Genomic DNA, 20,831 nt, shown 5'->3' with positions numbered 1-20,831 from the left:
ACGCTAAAGGACTTACTGGAAGCAAGAGGGATTGCAGCAAGCAACAAAAAGAAAGCAACTCTCATTGCAGAAGTCATGGCAGAATACCAAACCGAGGACAGGGCAATCCCTGAACAGCAAAACACATCGGATGGGTCAGAACAAGAAGAATTTCAAAGACAAGTGAAATGTAGACTGGCCTTTTATGGAGGAAAAGAAACGCTTGACATTATTTCCAGGACTATGACCGAGGTGCAAGAATTTATGTGGCGCCAAAGGCCACAACCATCCACAGTACGGGACACAGCAAATACCAACAATACAGAGGGTAAGATAAAAATTCCTTACCAAGCGTTTAAAAACTATGTGGAGGCGGAGGAAGACATAGATGCTTTCCTCCAAGATTTTGAAAGACTGTGTGCCTTGCATAAAATCAATACTGAGGATTGGGTACCTATTTTGGCTGGGCGGTTGTCTGGGAGGGCAGCAGAAGCTTATAGAACTGTACCAGATGAGGAGATCCGGAACTACAGCCGAGTAAAAGAGATTATATTGGCCCGGTATGCCATAACACCAGAGGCATACCGAAGGCGGTTTCGAGAGTTGAAAAAGGCAGATAAAGACTCACATGCCGAGTGGGCTTGTAGGTTGCAGCGGGCGGCCCTTGGCTGGGTGCAAGCCAGCAAGGCACGATCCATGGAAGATGTGATACAAATGTTGCTCATGGAACAATTCTATGATGGGGTAACAACGGATGTACAGGAGTGGGTAAGAGACCGCAACCCTGTATCCCTCACAGAGGCGGCTAGGAAGGCGGATGAGTACCTAGATGCACGCAGGTCACAGAAACCGGTAGCCCCAAAAGTCACAATGAAAACCTTTGGGGGAACAAACTACCCCCCTGTACCACCCCGACAGCTACCACCACCACCACCGGCTGTGCAACCACGTTTCCGCCAACCTAGCTCTGGGCCCTGTCATCACTGCCAGAAGTGGGGGCATTACAAAAGAGAGTGCCCACAACTCCGAGATCGATCCTCATGGATCCGACCAGGGCCCCCACCACCCCCGAGAGCCACTGCCCATCACTACCAGGAGGAGCCACCAGTTGCTTATGGCTCCGCGGTTCCTGTCACCACCATAGAACAGTGGGAGGTACTACACGAAGCTAACCCACTACAAGCCCATGCCGATAACCGCCAGCACCACAGACAGACGGTATACCTGGAGGGAAAAGCAGTACAGGGGCTCCGAGACTCTGGTGCCACTATAACCCTGGTCAAAAGCCACTTGGTCGCTGACAAGGCCAAGACTAACCGGACTATAGCCGTCAGAGTTGCTGGGGGAGCCGTCTACCGGCTGGACACTGCCAACGTCCATTTGCATTGGGGAGCGGGGGTAGGGAGGGTGGAGGTGGGGTTGATGCCCCAGTTACCCGCAGAGGTGGTACTGGGAAATGATTTGGGAAAGCTCACATCTGCTTTTGAGCCACAACCCACCATCACTGAGGAAGCACACCCAGTGGTCACCCGACAACAGGCCCGCACCCAGGACTACAACACACTGCCGGAGGTCCAGGTAAGAGAACCTTCCCCTTCCCTAGACTGGGTCCCCTGGTCCCCCCCTAACGAATTTGCAGCAGAGGTGATAATTGACCCTACCTTGCAAGTATATAGAGATAAAGTCACCTCTGATCACCCTGGGGCAGAGGGGGAAAGATTTGTATGGGAGGGACAGCTGTTATACCGGGAGTCCGACAAGAAAGTAGAGGGGTCAGACCCGATTGTGTTAAGGCAATTAGTGGTACCACAGAGGTACCGAGCCGAATTGCTGCGGATAGCACACGACATTCCGCTATCCGGGCATTTAGGGGTTAGTCGGACCAGATACCGACTGACGCAAAATTTCTTTTGGCCGGGAGTTAGCCAGGAAGTACGGAAGTATTGTAATACCTGTGACACGTGCCAGAGGGTGGGGAAGAGGGGAGACCGGCGGAAAGCAAAACTGCATCCGCTACCGATAATTGAGGAACCCTTCCACCGAATAGCGGTGGATATCATAGGCCCCCTCCAGAAACCTAGCCCTTCCGGCAAGAGGTACATCCTCACGGTGGTAGACTACGCTACCCGATACCCCGAGGCAGTGGCCCTGACAAATATCCACGCTGAGACAGTGGCCGAGGCCCTGATGCAGATCTTCTCCCGGGTAGGGTTACCTAGGGAGATCATCTCGGATCAGGGTACTCAGTTTACTGCCGAGATCACCCAACAACTCTGGAGGCTGTGCAATGTTAAGTCCATTATTAGTGCCCCATACCACCCCCAGACCAACGGGCTCTGTGAAAGGTTCAATGGCACCTTAAAGCAAATGCTCCGAACCTTTGCTGAGACCCATAAGGACTGGGAGCGATTCCTGCCGCACCTCCTCTTTGCTTACAGGGAAGTGCCTCAGGAATCAACGGGATTTTCCCCATTTGAGTTATTATTTGGGAGGAGGGTAAGAGGACCCCTAGATCTCATCCGAGAACATTGGGAGGGAGACCGGAGTGCAGACGGTACCCCCATCATACCCTATGTGTTGGCACTTCGGGACCGACTGGAGGCCCTAACTAAGACAGTAGGAGAGAACCTCCAGGCGGCCCAGACGCGTCAGCGTACATGGTATGATCGGGGCGCCAGGGACCGTAGCTTCCAGGTGGGACAGAAAGTTTTAATTTTAAAACCTGTCCGACATGATAAGCTGCAGGCCGCATGGCAAGGCCCTTATAGAGTCGTGGAACAGAGATGTGACACCACTTACATAATTGGCCCCTGCACAGGAACTGGAGGGCGACGCATGCTCCATGTGAACATGCTAAAGCCCTACCGGGAACGTTCAGAGGAGGTGACAGCGATTTGTGCACCCACCTCCGACGAGTGTGACAGCCTTCCCCTTCCAGATCTGCTGGAAGATGGGAAGCTGTCTGGAGATTTAGGAGAAGTTGTACTGGGAGACCGGCTGAGTCCACAGGAGCGTATCGAGGTACAGCAGCTGTTGCGAGAGAAGCAAGAAACTTTCTCTAATGTACCTGGGTACACTCCTCTGGCAACTCACCGGGTCGAGACCCCAGGGCAACTACCCATGCGCCAGACCCCCTACCGCATCCCAGAAGCGGTGAGAGAAAACATGCGCAAGGAGATCGATGAGATGCTCCAACTGGGGGTGATAGAGCCCTCAGATAGCCCATGGGCCTCTCCGGTAGTCCTCGTGCCGAAGCGAGACGGTACGACTCGCTTCTGCGTGGACTATAGGAGATTAAATGAGAAAACCGTGTCAGACGCCTATCCTATGCCCCGGATAGACGAGTTACTAGACAGAATGGCCAGGGGCCAATACCTCACCACTATTGACTTGTGTAAAGGATATTGGCAAATCCCCCTGGCCCCAGACGCCATCCCGAAGTCGGCCTTTGTCACCCCATTTGGCTTGTATCAGTTTAAGGTCATGCCATTTGGGATGAAAAACGCCCCAGCTACCTTCCAGAGGATGGTAGATCGACTTCTGGATGGATTCCAGGACTATACCTGTGCCTACCTGGACGATATTGCTATTTTTAGCAATACGTGGCAAGAACACTTGGCTCATATAGGAGCTGTACTAGACAGGATAAGGGAAGCTGGTTTGACCCTGAAGCCGGCTAAGTGTAGTATCGGAATGGCTGAGGTGCAGTACCTGGGACATAGAGTAGGGTGCGGTAAACAGAAGCCCGAACCTGCCAAAGTAGAGGCCGTAGCTCAGTGGCCCACCCCTAGGACTAAGACCCAGGTGTTAGCATTTCTAGGGACCGCGGGGTATTACAGGAAGTTTGTCCCCAATTATAGCGCCCTGGCCAAACCCCTCACAGACCTGACCCGTAAGAACCTTCCCCGCCAAGTAAACTGGACCCCGGAGTGTGAGCAGGCATTCCAACAACTGAAAAATGCACTGATAAATGCCCCTGTCTTGGCAGCTCCCAATCCAACTAAACAATTTCTTGTTCACACAGACGCTTCTATGTTTGGATTGGGAGCAGTACTGAGCCAAGTCGGGGCCGATGGCGGAGAACATCCCGTGGCTTACATCAGTCGTAAGCTGTTACCTAGAGAAGTAAGCTACGCCGCCATCGAAAAAGAATGCCTGGCTGTGGTGTGGGCCCTAAAGAAACTGCAGCCCTATCTGTACGGACAGCCCTTTTCCTTGCTCACGGATCACAACCCGTTAGTATGGCTGAACCGGGTGGCTGGGGACAATGCCAGGCTGCTGCGCTGGAGTTTGGCGCTGCAGCCCTTTGACTTTAATATCCAGTACCGACCGGGTAAGCAGAATGGAAATGCTGACGGGTTGTCCAGACAAACTGACCTAGAAAAATGATCCGTGAGCCCCGGACATCCCCAAGCCGATCCGTGTTGGATCAGACTGTGTATGCCGGCTTGTGGGCAAGGGGGAGCAGTGTAGCGGAACCCTATTGTGGCTGTCCTCCCTGTATTATGGATTGCCCTCATCTACCCTGTTAGTCTGGGGGCAAAGGGGAGAAGTGTGGCGAAACCGACCTCGCCACGTGTCCTTGGAGGGGGCTGCTTGCCCGCCTCTTGCCTTTGGACTATGGCCCTGCAGGTTAAACTGTTTATTTTCCCTGCAGAAAGGCTTATTCGTGTGATCTGAGTGCCATTCATCTAATAATGTGCAGTCAGATCAAAGCTATCTGGGGATATGTAGAAATGTGTGTTTTATGTACTAAATGTATCAGTATGTAATTTTATGTCTTTTACTGTCTTTTTGTCTGCCATGTGGGTAATGGAGTTTGGCTCTGTCTTTGGAGATAATTGGATTCCTTCTCCAATTATCTCCAGGGCAGAAGGGAGGAAGCCAGGATGCATTGTGGGGATGGTTTTACTTTTACTGTTTGAGCCAGATTAAAATACAATCAGCCAGGGGGAACAAAAGATACTTTTACTAACTTTTAAACCCCTGGTCTGATTCATGCCATTTTTTTATATGTTATTCCCCTGAATGGATTGATTGTGAATATGTATTTTTTATGCGAATGTGATGAATATTATAGAAGTTATGAATATGGTGTAAAAGTTATGTTTGAAACTGTACAATAATGGGATTATGTGTCACACTAAGGGGAGGGGATGTGTGGGTTGTACCCAAGATACCATTGGTTGTTTTATGCCTCCCCCTGGGTGTGGCTTGTCTGTGTACAGTTGTAATAAAAGGCAGGCTGGATGTACCAGCCAGCAGTTCTGTTCCTGAAACTGTGTGTCGTCCAGTTATTGGGATTGCTGTGGGGATATCGCTGTGTTACTTTGCCTGCTGGAAACTCTGCCTATGGATCTACTATTGCCTTGTTCCTGAGCCTTCCTGGGATCGTCAGTGGAGAATAGCTGTGGGATATCAGCTCTCCGCTACAGATGGCAACCGCAAAAATACTCTGACCTGTGCAAGGCTGCAGCAGCAAGTGATGTCATAGACAGGGCCATTCGCACCTGCTAATGTTTTTATATCTGTATGTTTTAATGTAACTGTGCAACAACGTTGCAATTAAATGTGCTATATAAATAAATAATAACAGTTACTCCGCCCACTCCAGTTGTATACTACTGGTGGAGGCAAGAACACTTCACAATTTCCCCAGAAATTGTAGCTTTTCTAGTTATTAAGTGTTCTTGCATAGCAAGACCACTTAATGTTATCTCACATATATATTATTATTATTATTATTATTATTCTTATTATAGCCAAATTTGCCACCCTAACTCCTCCCACAGTTTTTACACTACATAGACAAAAATATACCAAAACGTGCAGATTGTTCCCGATCGGATTGCTATTACTTTGTGGAACGTTTCGCCGAATGGTTCACGGAATATCGTTGTTCTTGTGGCGAAATTTGTCCCATAGGAATGAATGGCAAAGCTAGAGTGGGAGCTGGCAAAAGCTGAAAAATCAGGACATGATTTCTAAACTGCCACCACTCCCTCATTTTCAGGCCCACCTACACAAATCTTATATCAAAACGTTCAGCTATCCCTGCTGCCACTAGAAATGTCCACGGCTAAGCCATAGTCCTGATAGTTTTCACAATATGACCATTTGTTTGCAACTCACGCCTTCCATTGACATTCATTGAAACTCCACTCTGCAAAGCTCACATTTGAAGGGCAATTTCTAAACTGCGACTGTGCCTTCATTGTTAATATCTCAGAGACATACTATACATCAAAATGTAGGTCTGGGTCTTGTGATTCTCACAATATAAAGCTCTTCACTGTAGGAATTATAGTTTTTAAAATACGACCGTTTGAAGATGGCAACCGCCAAAATACTCTGACCTGTGCAAGGCTGCAGCAGCAAGTGATGTCATAGACAAAGCCTTTTACACCTGCTAATTTTTTATAACTGTATGTTTTAATGTAACTGTGAAGCACTTTGGGCAACAACATTGCAATTAAATGTGCTATATAAATAAATACTAACAGTTACTCCGCCCACTCTAGTTGTAGACTACTGATGGAGGCAAGAACACTTCACACAATTTCCCCAGAAATTGTAGCTTTTCTAGTTATTCTTATTATTCTTATTATAGCCAAATTTGCAACCCTAACTCCTCCCACAGTTTTTACACTACATAGACAGAAATATACCGAAACGTGCGGATTGTTCCCGATCGGATTGCTATTACTTTGTGGAACGTTTCGGCGAATGGTTCATGGAATATCGTCGTTCTTGTGGCGAAATTTGTCCCATAGGAATGAATGGCAAAGCTAGAGTGGGAGCTGGCAAAAGCTGAAAAATCAGGACATGATTTCTAAACTGCCACCACTCCCTCATTTTCAGGCCCACCTACACAAATCTTATATCAAAATGTTCAGCTATCCCTGCTGCCACTAAAAATGTCAACAGCTAAGCCATAGTCCTTATAGTTTTCACAATATGACCATTTGTTTGCAACTCACGCAGTCCATTGACATTCATTGAAACTCCACTCTGCAAAGCTCACATTTGAAGGGCAATTTCTAAACTGCGACTGTGCCTTCATTGTTAATATCTCAGAGACATACTATACACCAAAATGTAGGTCTGGGTCTTGTGATTCTCACAATATAAAGCTCTTCACTGTAGGATTTATAGTTTTTAAAATACAACCATTTGAAGATGGCAACCGCAAAAATACTCTGACCTGTGCAAGGCTGCAGCAGCACGTGATGTCATAGACAGGGACTTTTGCACCTGCTAATGTTTTTATAACTGTATGTTTTAATGTAACTGTGAAGCACTTTGGGCAACAACGTTGCAATTAAATGTGCTATATAAATAAATAATAACAGTTACTCCGCCCACTCCAGTTGTATACTACTGGTGGAGGCAAGAACACTTCACAATTTCCCCAGAAATTGTAGCTTTTCTAGTTCTTATTATTCTTATTATAGCCAAATTTGCCACCTAACTCCTCCCACAGTTTTTACACTACATAGACAAAAATATACCAAAACGTGCAGATTGTTCCCGATCGGATTGCTATTACTTTGTGGAACGTTTTGCCGAATGGTTCACGGAATATCGTCGTTCTTGTGGCGAAATTTGTCCCATAGGAATGAATGGCAAAGCTAGAGTGGGAGCTGGCAAAAGCTGAAAAATCAGGACATGATTTCTAAACTGCCACCACTCCCTCATTTTCAGGCCCACCTACACAAATCTTATATCAAAACGTTCAGCTATCCCTGCTGCCACTAGAAATGTCCACGGCTAAGCCATAGTCCTGATAGTTTTCACAATATGACCATTTGTTTGCAACTCACGCCTTCCATTGACATTCATTGAAACTCCACTCTGCAAAGCTCACATTTGAAGGGCAATTTCTAAACTGCGACTGTGCCTTCATTGTTAATATCTCAGAGACATACTATACATCAAAATGTAGGTCTGGGTCTTGTGATTCTCACAATATAAAGCTCTTCACTGTAGGAATTATAGTTTTTAAAATACGACCGTTTGAAGATGGCAACCGCCAAAATACTCTGACCTGTGCAAGGCTGCAGCAGCAAGTGATGTCATAGACAAAGCCTTTTACACCTGCTAATTTTTTATAACTGTATGTTTTAATGTAACTGTGAAGCACTTTGGGCAACAACATTGCAATTAAATGTGCTATATAAATAAATACTAACAGTTACTCCGCCCACTCTAGTTGTAGACTACTGATGGAGGCAAGAACACTTCACACAATTTCCCCAGAAATTGTAGCTTTTCTAGTTATTATTATTATTCTTATTATAGCCAAATTTGCCACCCTAACTCCTCCCACAGTTTTTACACTACATAGACAAAAATATACCAAAACGTGCAGATTGTTCCCGATCGCGTTGCTATTACTTTGTGGAACGTTTCGCTGAATGGTTCACGGAATATCGTCGTTCTTGTGGCGAAATTTGTCCCATAGGAATGAATGGCAAAGCTAGAGTGGGAGCTGTCAAAAGCTGAAAAATCAGGACATGATTTCTAAACTGCCACCACTCCCTCATTTTCAGGCCCACCGACACAAATCTTATATCAAAACGTTCAGCTATCCCTGCTGCCACTAGAAATGTCCACGGCTAAGCCATAGTCCTGATAGTTTTCACAATATGACCATTTGTTTGCAACTCACACCTTCCATTGACATTCATTGAAACTCTACTCTGCAAAGCTCACATTTGAAGGGCATTTTCTAAACTGCGACTGTGCCTTCATTGTTAATATCTCAGAGACATACTATACATCAAAATGTAGGTCTGGGTCTTGTGATTCTCACAATATAAAGCTCTTCACTGTAGGATTTATAGTTTTTAAAATACGACCGTTTGAAGATGGCAACCACAAAAATACTCTGACCTGTGCAAGGCTGCAGCAGCAAGTGATGTCATAGACAGGGCCATTTGCACCTGCTAATGTTTTTATAACTGTATGTTTTAATGTAACTGTGCAACAACGTTGCAATTAAATGTGCTATATAAATAAATAATAACAGTTACTCCGCCCACTCCAGTTGTATACTACTGGTGGAGGCAAGAACACTTCACAATTTCCCCAGAAATTGTAGCTTTTCTAGTTATTATTATTATTCTTATTATAGCCAAATTTGCCACCCTAACTCCTCCCACAGTTTTTACACTACATAGACAAAAATATACCAAAACGTGCAGATTGTTCCCGATCGGATTGCTATTACTTTGTGGAACGTTTCGCCGAATGGTTCACGGAATATCGTCGTTCTTGTGGCGAAATTTGTCCCATAGGAATGAATGGCAAAGCTAGAGTGGGAGCTGGCAAAAGCTGAAAAATCAGGACATGATTTCTAAACTGCCACCACTCCCTCATTTTCAGGCCCACCTACACAAATCTTATATCAAAACGTTCAGCTATCCCTGCTGCCACTAGAAATGTCCACGGCTAAGCCATAGTCCTTATAGTTTTCACAATATGACCATTTGTTTGCAACTCACGCCTTCCATTGACATTCATTGAAACTCCACTCTGCAAAGCTCACATTTGAAGGGCAATTTCGAAACTGCGACTGTGCCTTCGTTGTTAATATCTCAGAGACATACTATACATCAAAATGTAGGTCTGGGTCTTGTGATTCTCACAATATAAAGCTCTTCACTGTAGGATTTATAGTTTTTAAAATACGACCGTTTGAATATGGCAACCGCCAAAATACTCTGACCTGTGCAAGGCTGCAGCAGCAAGTGATGTCCTAGACAAAGCCTTTTACACCTGCTAATTTTTTATAACTGTATGTTTTAATGTAACTGTGAAGCACTTTGGGCAACAACATTGCAATTAAATGTGCTATATAAATAAATACTAACAGTTACTCCGCCCACTCTAGTTGTAGACTACTGATGGAGGCAAGAACACTTCACACAATTTCCCCAGAAATTGTAGCTTTTCTAGTTATTCTTATTATTCTTATTATAGCCAAATTTGCAACCCTAACTCCTCCCACAGTTTTTACACTACATAGACAGAAATATACCGAAACGTGCGGATTGTTCCCGATCGGATTGCTATTACTTTGTGGAACGTTTCGGCGAATGGTTCATGGAATATCGTCGTTCTTGTGGCGAAATTTGTCCCATAGGAATGAATGGCAAAGCTAGAGTGGGAGCTGGCAAAAGCTGAAAAATCAGGACATGATTTCTAAACTGCCACCACTCCCTCATTTTCAGGCCCACCTACACAAATCTTATATCAAAATGTTCAGCTATCCCTGCTGCCACTAAAAATGTCAACAGCTAAGCCATAGTCCTTATAGTTTTCACAATATGACCATTTGTTTGCAACTCACGCAGTCCATTGACATTCATTGAAACTCCACTCTGCAAAGCTCACATTTGAAGGGCAATTTCTAAACTGCGACTGTGCCTTCATTGTTAATATCTCAGAGACATACTATACACCAAAATGTAGGTCTGGGTCTTGTGATTCTCACAATATAAAGCTCTTCACTGTAGGATTTATAGTTTTTAAAATACAACCATTTGAAGATGGCAACCGCAAAAATACTCTGACCTGTGCAAGGCTGCAGCAGCACGTGATGTCATAGACAGGGACTTTTGCACCTGCTAATGTTTTTATAACTGTATGTTTTAATGTAACTGTGAAGCACTTTGGGCAACAACGTTGCAATTAAATGTGCTATATAAATAAATAATAACAGTTACTCCGCCCACTCCAGTTGTATACTACTGGTGGAGGCAAGAACACTTCACAATTTCCCCAGAAATTGTAGCTTTTCTAGTTCTTATTATTCTTATTATAGCCAAATTTGCCACCTAACTCCTCCCACAGTTTTTACACTACATAGACAAAAATATACCAAAACGTGCAGATTGTTCCCGATCGGATTGCTATTACTTTGTGGAACGTTTTGCCGAATGGTTCACGGAATATCGTCGTTCTTGTGGCGAAATTTGTCCCATAGGAATGAATGGCAAAGCTAGAGTGGGAGCTGGCAAAAGCTGAAAAATCAGGACATGATTTCTAAACTGCCACCACTCCCTCATTTTCAGGCCCACCTACACAAATCTTATATCAAAACGTTCAGCTATCCCTGCTGCCACTAGAAATGTCCACGGCTAAGCCATAGTCCTGATAGTTTTCACAATATGACCATTTGTTTGCAACTCACGCCTTCCATTGACATTCATTGAAACTCCACTCTGCAAAGCTCACATTTGAAGGGCAATTTCTAAACTGCGACTGTGCCTTCATTGTTAATATCTCAGAGACATACTATACATCAAAATGTAGGTCTGGGTCTTGTGATTCTCACAATATAAAGCTCTTCACTGTAGGAATTATAGTTTTTAAAATACGACCGTTTGAAGATGGCAACCGCCAAAATACTCTGACCTGTGCAAGGCTGCAGCAGCAAGTGATGTCATAGACAAAGCCTTTTACACCTGCTAATTTTTTATAACTGTATGTTTTAATGTAACTGTGAAGCACTTTGGGCAACAACATTGCAATTAAATGTGCTATATAAATAAATACTAACAGTTACTCCGCCCACTCTAGTTGTAGACTACTGATGGAGGCAAGAACACTTCACACAATTTCCCCAGAAATTGTAGCTTTTCTAGTTATTATTATTATTCTTATTATAGCCAAATTTGCCACCCTAACTCCTCCCACAGTTTTTACACTACATAGACAAAAATATACCAAAACGTGCAGATTGTTCCCGATCGCGTTGCTATTACTTTGTGGAACGTTTCGCTGAATGGTTCACGGAATATCGTCGTTCTTGTGGCGAAATTTGTCCCATAGGAATGAATGGCAAAGCTAGAGTGGGAGCTGTCAAAAGCTGAAAAATCAGGACATGATTTCTAAACTGCCACCACTCCCTCATTTTCAGGCCCACCGACACAAATCTTATATCAAAACGTTCAGCTATCCCTGCTGCCACTAGAAATGTCCACGGCTAAGCCATAGTCCTGATAGTTTTCACAATATGACCATTTGTTTGCAACTCACACCTTCCATTGACATTCATTGAAACTCTACTCTGCAAAGCTCACATTTGAAGGGCATTTTCTAAACTGCGACTGTGCCTTCATTGTTAATATCTCAGAGACATACTATACATCAAAATGTAGGTCTGGGTCTTGTGATTCTCACAATATAAAGCTCTTCACTGTAGGATTTATAGTTTTTAAAATACGACCGTTTGAAGATGGCAACCACAAAAATACTCTGACCTGTGCAAGGCTGCAGCAGCAAGTGATGTCATAGACAGGGCCATTTGCACCTGCTAATGTTTTTATAACTGTATGTTTTAATGTAACTGTGCAACAACGTTGCAATTAAATGTGCTATATAAATAAATAATAACAGTTACTCCGCCCACTCCAGTTGTATACTACTGGTGGAGGCAAGAACACTTCACAATTTCCCCAGAAATTGTAGCTTTTCTAGTTATTATTATTATTCTTATTATAGCCAAATTTGCCACCCTAACTCCTCCCACAGTTTTTACACTACATAGACAAAAATATACCAAAACGTGCAGATTGTTCCCGATCGGATTGCTATTACTTTGTGGAACGTTTCGCCGAATGGTTCACGGAATATCGTCGTTCTTGTGGCGAAATTTGTCCCATAGGAATGAATGGCAAAGCTAGAGTGGGAGCTGGCAAAAGCTGAAAAATCAGGACATGATTTCTAAACTGCCACCACTCCCTCATTTTCAGGCCCACCTACACAAATCTTATATCAAAACGTTCAGCTATCCCTGCTGCCACTAGAAATGTCCACGGCTAAGCCATAGTCCTTATAGTTTTCACAATATGACCATTTGTTTGCAACTCACGCCTTCCATTGACATTCATTGAAACTCCACTCTGCAAAGCTCACATTTGAAGGGCAATTTCGAAACTGCGACTGTGCCTTCATTGTTAATATCTCAGAGACATACTATACATCAAAATGTAGGTCTGGGTCTTGTGATTCTCACAATATAAAGCTCTTCACTGTAGGATTTATAGTTTTTAAAATACGACCGTTTGAATATGGCAACCGCCAAAATACTCTGACCTGTGCAAGGCTGCAGCAGCAAGTGATGTCCTAGACAAAGCCTTTTACACCTGCTAATTTTTTATAACTGTATGTTTTAATGTAACTGTGAAGCACTTTGGGCAACAACATTGCAATTAAATGTGCTATATAAATAAATACTAACAGTTACTCCGCCCACTCTAGTTGTAGACTACTGATGGAGGCAAGAACACTTCACACAATTTCCCCAGAAATTGTAGCTTTTCTAGTTATTATTATTATTCTTATTATTCTTATTATAGCCAAATTTGCCACCCTAACTCCTCCCACAGTTTTTACACTACATAGACAAAAATATACCAAAACGTGCAGATTGTTCCCGATCGGATTGCTATTACTTTGTGGAACGTTTCGGCGAATGGTTCTCGGAATATCGTCGTTCTTGTGGCGAAATTTGTCCCATAGGAATGAACGGCAAAGCTAGAGTGGGAGCTGGCAAAAGCTGAAAAATCAGGACATGATTTCTAAACTGCCACCACTCCCTCATTTTCAGGCCCACCTACACAAATCTTATATCAAAACGTTCAGCTATCCCTGCTGCCACTAAAAATGTCCACAGCTAAGCCATAGTCCTGATAGTTTTCACAATATGACCATTTGTTTGCAACTCACGCCGTCCATTGACATTCATTGAAAATCCACTCTGCAAAGCTCACATTTGAAGGGCAATTTCTAAACTGCGACTTTGCCTTCATTGTTAATATTGCAGAGACATACTATACATCAAAATATAGGCCTGGGTCTTGTTATTCTCACAATATAAAGCTCTACACTGTAGGATTTATAGTTTTTAAAATACGACCATTTGAAGATGGCAACTGCAAAAATACTCTGACCTTTGCCAGGCTGCAGCAGCAAGTGATGTCATAGACAAAGCCTTTTACACCTGCTAATGTTTTTATAACTGGATGTTTTAATGTAACTGTGAAGCACTTTGGGCAACAACATTGCAATTAAATGTGCTATATAAATAAATAATAACAGTTACTCCGCCCACTCCAGTTGTAGACTACTGGTGGAGGCAAGAACACTTCACAATTTCCCCAGAAACTTTGTGGAACGTTTCGCCGAATGGTTCACGGAATATCGTTGTTCTTGTGGCGAAATTTGTCCCATAGGAATGAATGGCAAAGCTAGAGTGGGAGCTGGCAAAAGCTGAAAAATCAGGACATGATTTCTAAACTGCCACCACTCCCTCATTTTCAGGCCCACCTACACAAATCTTATATCAAAACGTTCAGCTATCCCTGCTGCCACTAGAAATGTCCACGGCTAAGCCATAGTCCTGATAGTTTTCACAATATGACCATTTGTTTGCAACTCACGCCTTCCATTGACATTCATTGAAACTCCACTCTGCAAAGCTCACATTTGAAGGGCAATTTCTAAACTGCGACTGTGCCTTCATTGTTAATATCTCAGAGACATACTATACATCAAAATGTAGGTCTGGGTCTTGTGATTCTCACAATATAAAGCTCTTCACTGTAGGAATTATAGTTTTTAAAATACGACCGTTTGAAGATGGCAACCGCCAAAATACTCTGACCTGTGCAAGGCTGCAGCAGCAAGTGATGTCATAGACAAAGCCTTTTACACCTGCTAATTTTTTATAACTGTATGTTTTAATGTAACTGTGAAGCACTTTGGGCAACAACATTGCAATTAAATGTGCTATATAAATAAATACTAACAGTTACTCCGCCCACTCTAGTTGTAGACTACTGATGGAGGCAAGAACACTTCACACAATTTCCCCAGAAATTGTAGCTTTTCTAGTTATTCTTATTATTCTTATTATAGCCAAATTTGCCACCCTAACTCCTCCCACAGTTTTTACACTACATAGACAGAAATATACCGAAACGTGCGGATTGTTCCCGATCGGATTGCTATTACTTTGTGGAACGTTTCGGCGAATGGTTCATGGAATATCGTCGTTCTTGTGGCGAAATTTGTCCCATAGGAATGAATGGCAAAGCTAGAGTGGGAGCTGGCAAAAGCTGAAAAATCAGGACATGATTTCTAAACTGCCACCCCTCCCTCATTTTCAGGCCCACCTACACAAATCTTATATCAAAATGTTCAGCTATCCCTGCTGCCACTAAAAATGTCAACAGCTAAGCCATAATCCTTATAGTTTTCACAATATGACCATTTGTTTGCAACTCACGCAGTCCATTGACATTCATTGAAACTCCACTCTGCAAAGCTCACATTTGAAGGGCAATTTCTAAACTGCGAATGTGCCTTCATTGTTAATATCTCAGAGACATACTATACATCAAAATGTAGGTCTGGGTCTTGTGATTCTCACAATATAAAGCTCTTCACTGTAGGAATTATAGTTTTTAAAATACGACCGTTTGAAGATGGCAACCGCCAAAATACTCTGACCTGTGCAAGGCTGCAGCAGCAAGTGATGTCATAGACAAAGCCTTTTACACCTGCTAATTTTTTATAACTGTATGTTTTAATGTAACTGTGAAGCACTTTGGGCAACAACATTGCAATTAAATGTGCTATATAAATAAATACTAACAGTTACTCCGCCCACTCTAGTTGTAGACTACTGATGGAGGCAAGAACACTTCACACAATTTCCCCAGAAATTGTAGCTTTTCTAGTTATTCTTATTATTCTTATTATAGCCAAATTTGCAACCCTAACTCCTCCCACAGTTTTTACACTACATAGACAGAAATATACCGAAACGTGCGGATTGTTCCCGATCGGATTGCTATTACTTTGTGGAACGTTTCGGCGAATGGTTCATGGAATATCGTCGTTCTTGTGGCGAAATTTGTCCCATAGGAATGAATGGCAAAGCTAGAGTGGGAGCTGGCAAAAGCTGAAAAATCAGGACATGATTTCTAAACTGCCACCACTCCCTCATTTTCAGGCCCACCTACACAAATCTTATATCAAAATGTTCAGCTATCCCTGCTGCCACTAAAAATGTCAACAGCTAAGCCATAGTCCTTATAGTTTTCACAATATGACCATTTGTTTGCAACTCACGCAGTCCATTGACATTCATTGAAACTCCACTCTGCAAAGCTCACATTTGAAGGGCAATTTCTAAACTGCGACTGTGCCTTCATTGTTAATATCTCAGAGACATACTATACACCAAAATGTAGGTCTGGGTCTTGTGATTCTCACAATATAAAGCTCGTCACTGTAGGATTTATAGTTTTTAAAATACAACCATTTGAAGATGGCAACCGCAAAAATACTCTGACCTGTGCAAGGCTGCAGCAGCACGTGATGTCATAGACAGGGACTTTTGCACCTGCTAATGTTTTTATAACTGTATGTTTTAATGTAACTGTGAAGCACTTTGGGCAACAACGTTGCAATTAAATGTGCTATATAAATAAATAATAACAGTTACTCCGCCCACTCCAGTTGTATACTACTGGTGGAGGCAAGAACACTTCACAATTTCCCCAGAAATTGTAGCTTTTCTAGTTCTTATTATTCTTATTATAGCCAAATTTGCCACCTAACTCCTCCCACAGTTTTTACACTACATAGACAAAAATATACCAAAACGTGCAGATTGTTCCCGATCGGATTGCTATTACTTTGTGGAACGTTTTGCCGAATGGTTCACGGAATATCGTCGTTCTTGTGGCGAAATTTGTCCCATAGGAATGAATGGCAAAGCTAGAGTGGGAGCTGGCAAAAGCTGAAAAATCAGGACATGATTTCTAAACTGCCACCACTCCCTCATTTTCAGGCCCACCTACACAAATCTTATATCAAAACGTTCAGCTATCCCTGCTGCCACTAGAAATGTCCACGGCTAAGCCATAGTCCTGATAGTTTTCACAATATGACCATTTGTTTGCAACTCACGCCTTCCATTGACATTCATTGAAACTCCACTCTGCAAAGCTCACATTTGAAGGGCAATTTCTAAACTGCGACTGTGCCTTCATTGTTAATATCTCAGAGACATACTATACATCAAAATGTAGGTCTGGGTCTTGTGATTCTCACAATATAAAGCTCTTCACTGTAGGAATTATAGTTTTTAAAATACGACCGTTTGAAGATGGCAACCGCCAAAATACTCTGACCTGTGCAAGGCTGCAGCAGCAAGTGATGTCATAGACAAAGCCTTTTACACCTGCTAATTTTTTATAACTGTATGTTTTAATGTAACTGTGAAGCACTTTGGGCAACAACATTGCAATTAAATGTGCTATATAAATAAATACTAACAGTTACTCCGCCCACTCTAGTTGTAGACTACTGATGGAGGCAAGAACACTTCACACAATTTCCCCAGAAATTGTAGCTTTTCTAGTTATTATTATTATTCTTATTATAGCCAAATTTGCCACCCTAACTCCTCCCACAGTTTTTACACTACATAGACAAAAATATACCAAAACGTGCAGATTGTTCCCGATCGCGTTGCTATTACTTTGTGGAACGTTTCGCTGAATGGTTCACGGAATATCGTCGTTCTTGTGGCGAAATTTGTCCCATAGGAATGAATGGCAAAGCTAGAGTGGGAGCTGTCAAAAGCTGAAAAATCAGGACATGATTTCTAAACTGCCACCACTCCCTCATTTTCAGGCCCACCGACACAAATCTTATATCAAAACGTTCAGCTATCCCTGCTGCCACTAGAAATGTCCACGGCTAAGCCATAGTCCTGATAGTTTTCACAATATGACCATTTGTTTGCAACTCACACCTTCCATTGACATTCATTGAAACTCTACTCTGCAAAGCTCACATTTGAAGGGCATTTTCTAAACTGCGACTGTGCCTTCATTGTTAATATCTCAGAGACATACTATACATCAAAATGTAGGTCTGGGTCTTGTGATTCTCACAATATAAAGCTCTTCACTGTAGGATTTATAGTTTTTAAAATACGACCGTTTGAAGATGGCAACCACAAAAATACTCTGACCTGTGCAAGGCTGCAGCAGCAAGTGATGTCATAGACAGGGCCATTTGCACCTGCTAATGTTTTTATAACTGTATGTTTTAATGTAACTGTGCAACAACGTTGCAATTAAATGTGCTATATAAATAAATAATAACAGTTACTCCGCCCACTCCAGTTGTATACTACTGGTGGAGGCAAGAACACTTCACAATTTCCCCAGAAATTGTAGCTTTTCTAGTTATTATTATTATTCTTATTATAGCCAAATTTGCCACCCTAACTCCTCCCACAGTTTTTACACTACATAGACAAAAATATACCAAAACGTGCAGATTGTTCCCGATCGGATTGCTATTACTTTGTGGAACGTTTCGCCGAATGGTTCACGGAATATCGTCGTTCTTGTGGCGAAATTTGTCCCATAGGAATGAATGGCAAAGCTAGAGTGGGAGCTGGCAAAAGCTGAAAAATCAGGACATGATTTCTAAACTGCCACCACTCCCTCATTTTCAGGCCCACCTACACAAATCTTATATCAAAACGTTCAGCTATCCCTGCTGCCACTAGAAATGTCCACGGCTAAGCCATAGTCCTTATAGTTTTCACAATATGACCATTTGTTTGCAACTCACGCCTTCCATTGACATTCATTGAAACTCCACTCTGCAAAGCTCACATTTGAAGGGCAATTTCGAAACTGCGACTGTGCCTTCATTGTTAATATCTCAGAGACATACTATACATCAAAATGTAGGTCTGGGTCTTGTGATTCTCACAATATAAAGCTCTTCACTGTAGGATTTATAGTTTTTAAAATACGACCGTTTGAATATGGCAACCGCCAAAATACTCTGACCTGTGCAAGGCTGCAGCAGCAAGTGATGTCCTAGACAAAGCCTTTTACACCTGCTAATTTTTTATAACTGTATGTTTTAATGTAACTGTGAAGCACTTTGGGCAACAACATTGCAATTAAATGTGCTATATAAATAAATACTAACAGTTACTCCGCCCACTCTAGTTGTCGACTACTGATGGAGGCAAGAACACTTCACACAATTTCCCCAGAAATTGTAGCTTTTCTAGTTATTATTATTATTCTTATTATTCTTATTATAGCCAAATTTGCCACCCTAACTCCTCCCACAGTTTTTACACTACATAGACAAAAATATACCAAAACGTGCAGATTGTTCCCGATCGGATTGCTATTACTTTGTGGAACGTTTCGGCGAATGGTTCTCGGAATATCGTCGTTCTTGTGGCGAAATTTGTCCCATAGGAATGAACGGCAAAGCTAGAGTGGGAGCTGGCAAAAGCTGAAAAATCAGGACATGATTTCTAAACTGCCACCACTCCCTCATTTTCAGGCCCACCTACACAAATCTTATATCAAAACGTTCAGCTATCCCTGCTGCCACTAAAAATGTCCACAGCTAAGCCATAGTCCTGATAGTTTTCACAATATGACCATTTGTTTGCAACTCACGCCGTCCATTGACATTCATTGAAAATCCACTCTGCAAAGCTCACATTTGAAGGGCAATTTCTAAACTGCGACTTTGCCTTCATTGTTAATATTGCAGAGACATACTATACATCAAAATATAGGCCTGGGTCTTGTTATTCTCACAATATAAAGCTCTACACTGTAGGATTTATAGTTTTTAAAATACGACCATTTGAAGATGGCAACTGCAAAAATACTCTGACCTTTGCCAGGCTGCAGCAGCAAGTGATGTCATAGACAAAGCCTTTTACACCTGCTAATGTTTTTATAACTGGATGTTTTAATGTAACTGTGAAGCACTTTGGGCAACAACATTGCAATTAAATGTGCTATATAAATAAATAATAACAGTTACTCCGCCCACTCCAGTTGTAGACTACTGGTGGAGGCAAGAACACTTCACAATTTCCCCAGAAACTTTGTGGAACGTTTCGCCGAATGGTTCACGGAATATCGTTGTTCTTGTGGCGAAATTTGTCCCATAGGAATGAATGGCAAAGCTAGAGTGGGAGCTGGCAAAAGCTGAAAAATCAGGACATGATTTCTAAACTGCCACCACTCCCTCATTTTCAGGCCCACCTACACAAATCTTATATCAAAACGTTCAGCTATCCCTGCTGCCACTAGAAATGTCCACGGCTAAGCCATAGTCCTGATAGTTTTCACAATATGACCATTTGTTTGCAACTCACGCCTTCCATTGACATTCATTGAAACTCCACTCTGCAAAGCTCACATTTGAAGGGCAATTTCTAAACTGCGACTGTGCCTTCATTGTTAATATCTCAGAGACATACTATACATCAAAATGTAGGTCTGGGTCTTGTGATTCTCACAATATAAAGCTCTTCACTGTAGGAATTATAGTTTTTAAAATACGACCGTTTGAAGATGGCAACCGCCAAAATACTCTGACCTGTGCAAGGCTGCAGCAGCAAGTGATGTCATAGACAAAGCCTTTTACACCTGCTAATTTTTTATAACTGTATGTTTTAATGTAACTGTGAAGCACTTTGGGCAACAACATTGCAATTAAATGTGCTATATAAATAAATACTAACAGTTACTCCGCCCACTCTAGTTGTAGACTACTGATGGAGGCAAGAACACTTCACACAATTTCCCCAGAAATTGTAGCTTTTCTAGTTATTCTTATTATTCTTATTATAGCCAAATTTGCCACCCTAACTCCTCCCACAGTTTTTACACTACATAGACAGAAATATACCGAAACGTGCGGATTGTTCCCGATCGGATTGCTATTACTTTGTGGAACGTTTTGGCGAATGGTTCATGGAATAT

Source organism: Pelobates fuscus, chromosome 4 (genome assembly GCF_036172605.1).
Source record: "Pelobates fuscus isolate aPelFus1 chromosome 4, aPelFus1.pri, whole genome shotgun sequence".
Lineage (NCBI taxonomy): Eukaryota > Metazoa > Chordata > Amphibia > Anura > Pelobatidae > Pelobates > Pelobates fuscus.
The sequence above is the reverse complement of the archived record's forward strand: the minus strand, read 5'-3'. Positions refer to the sequence as shown.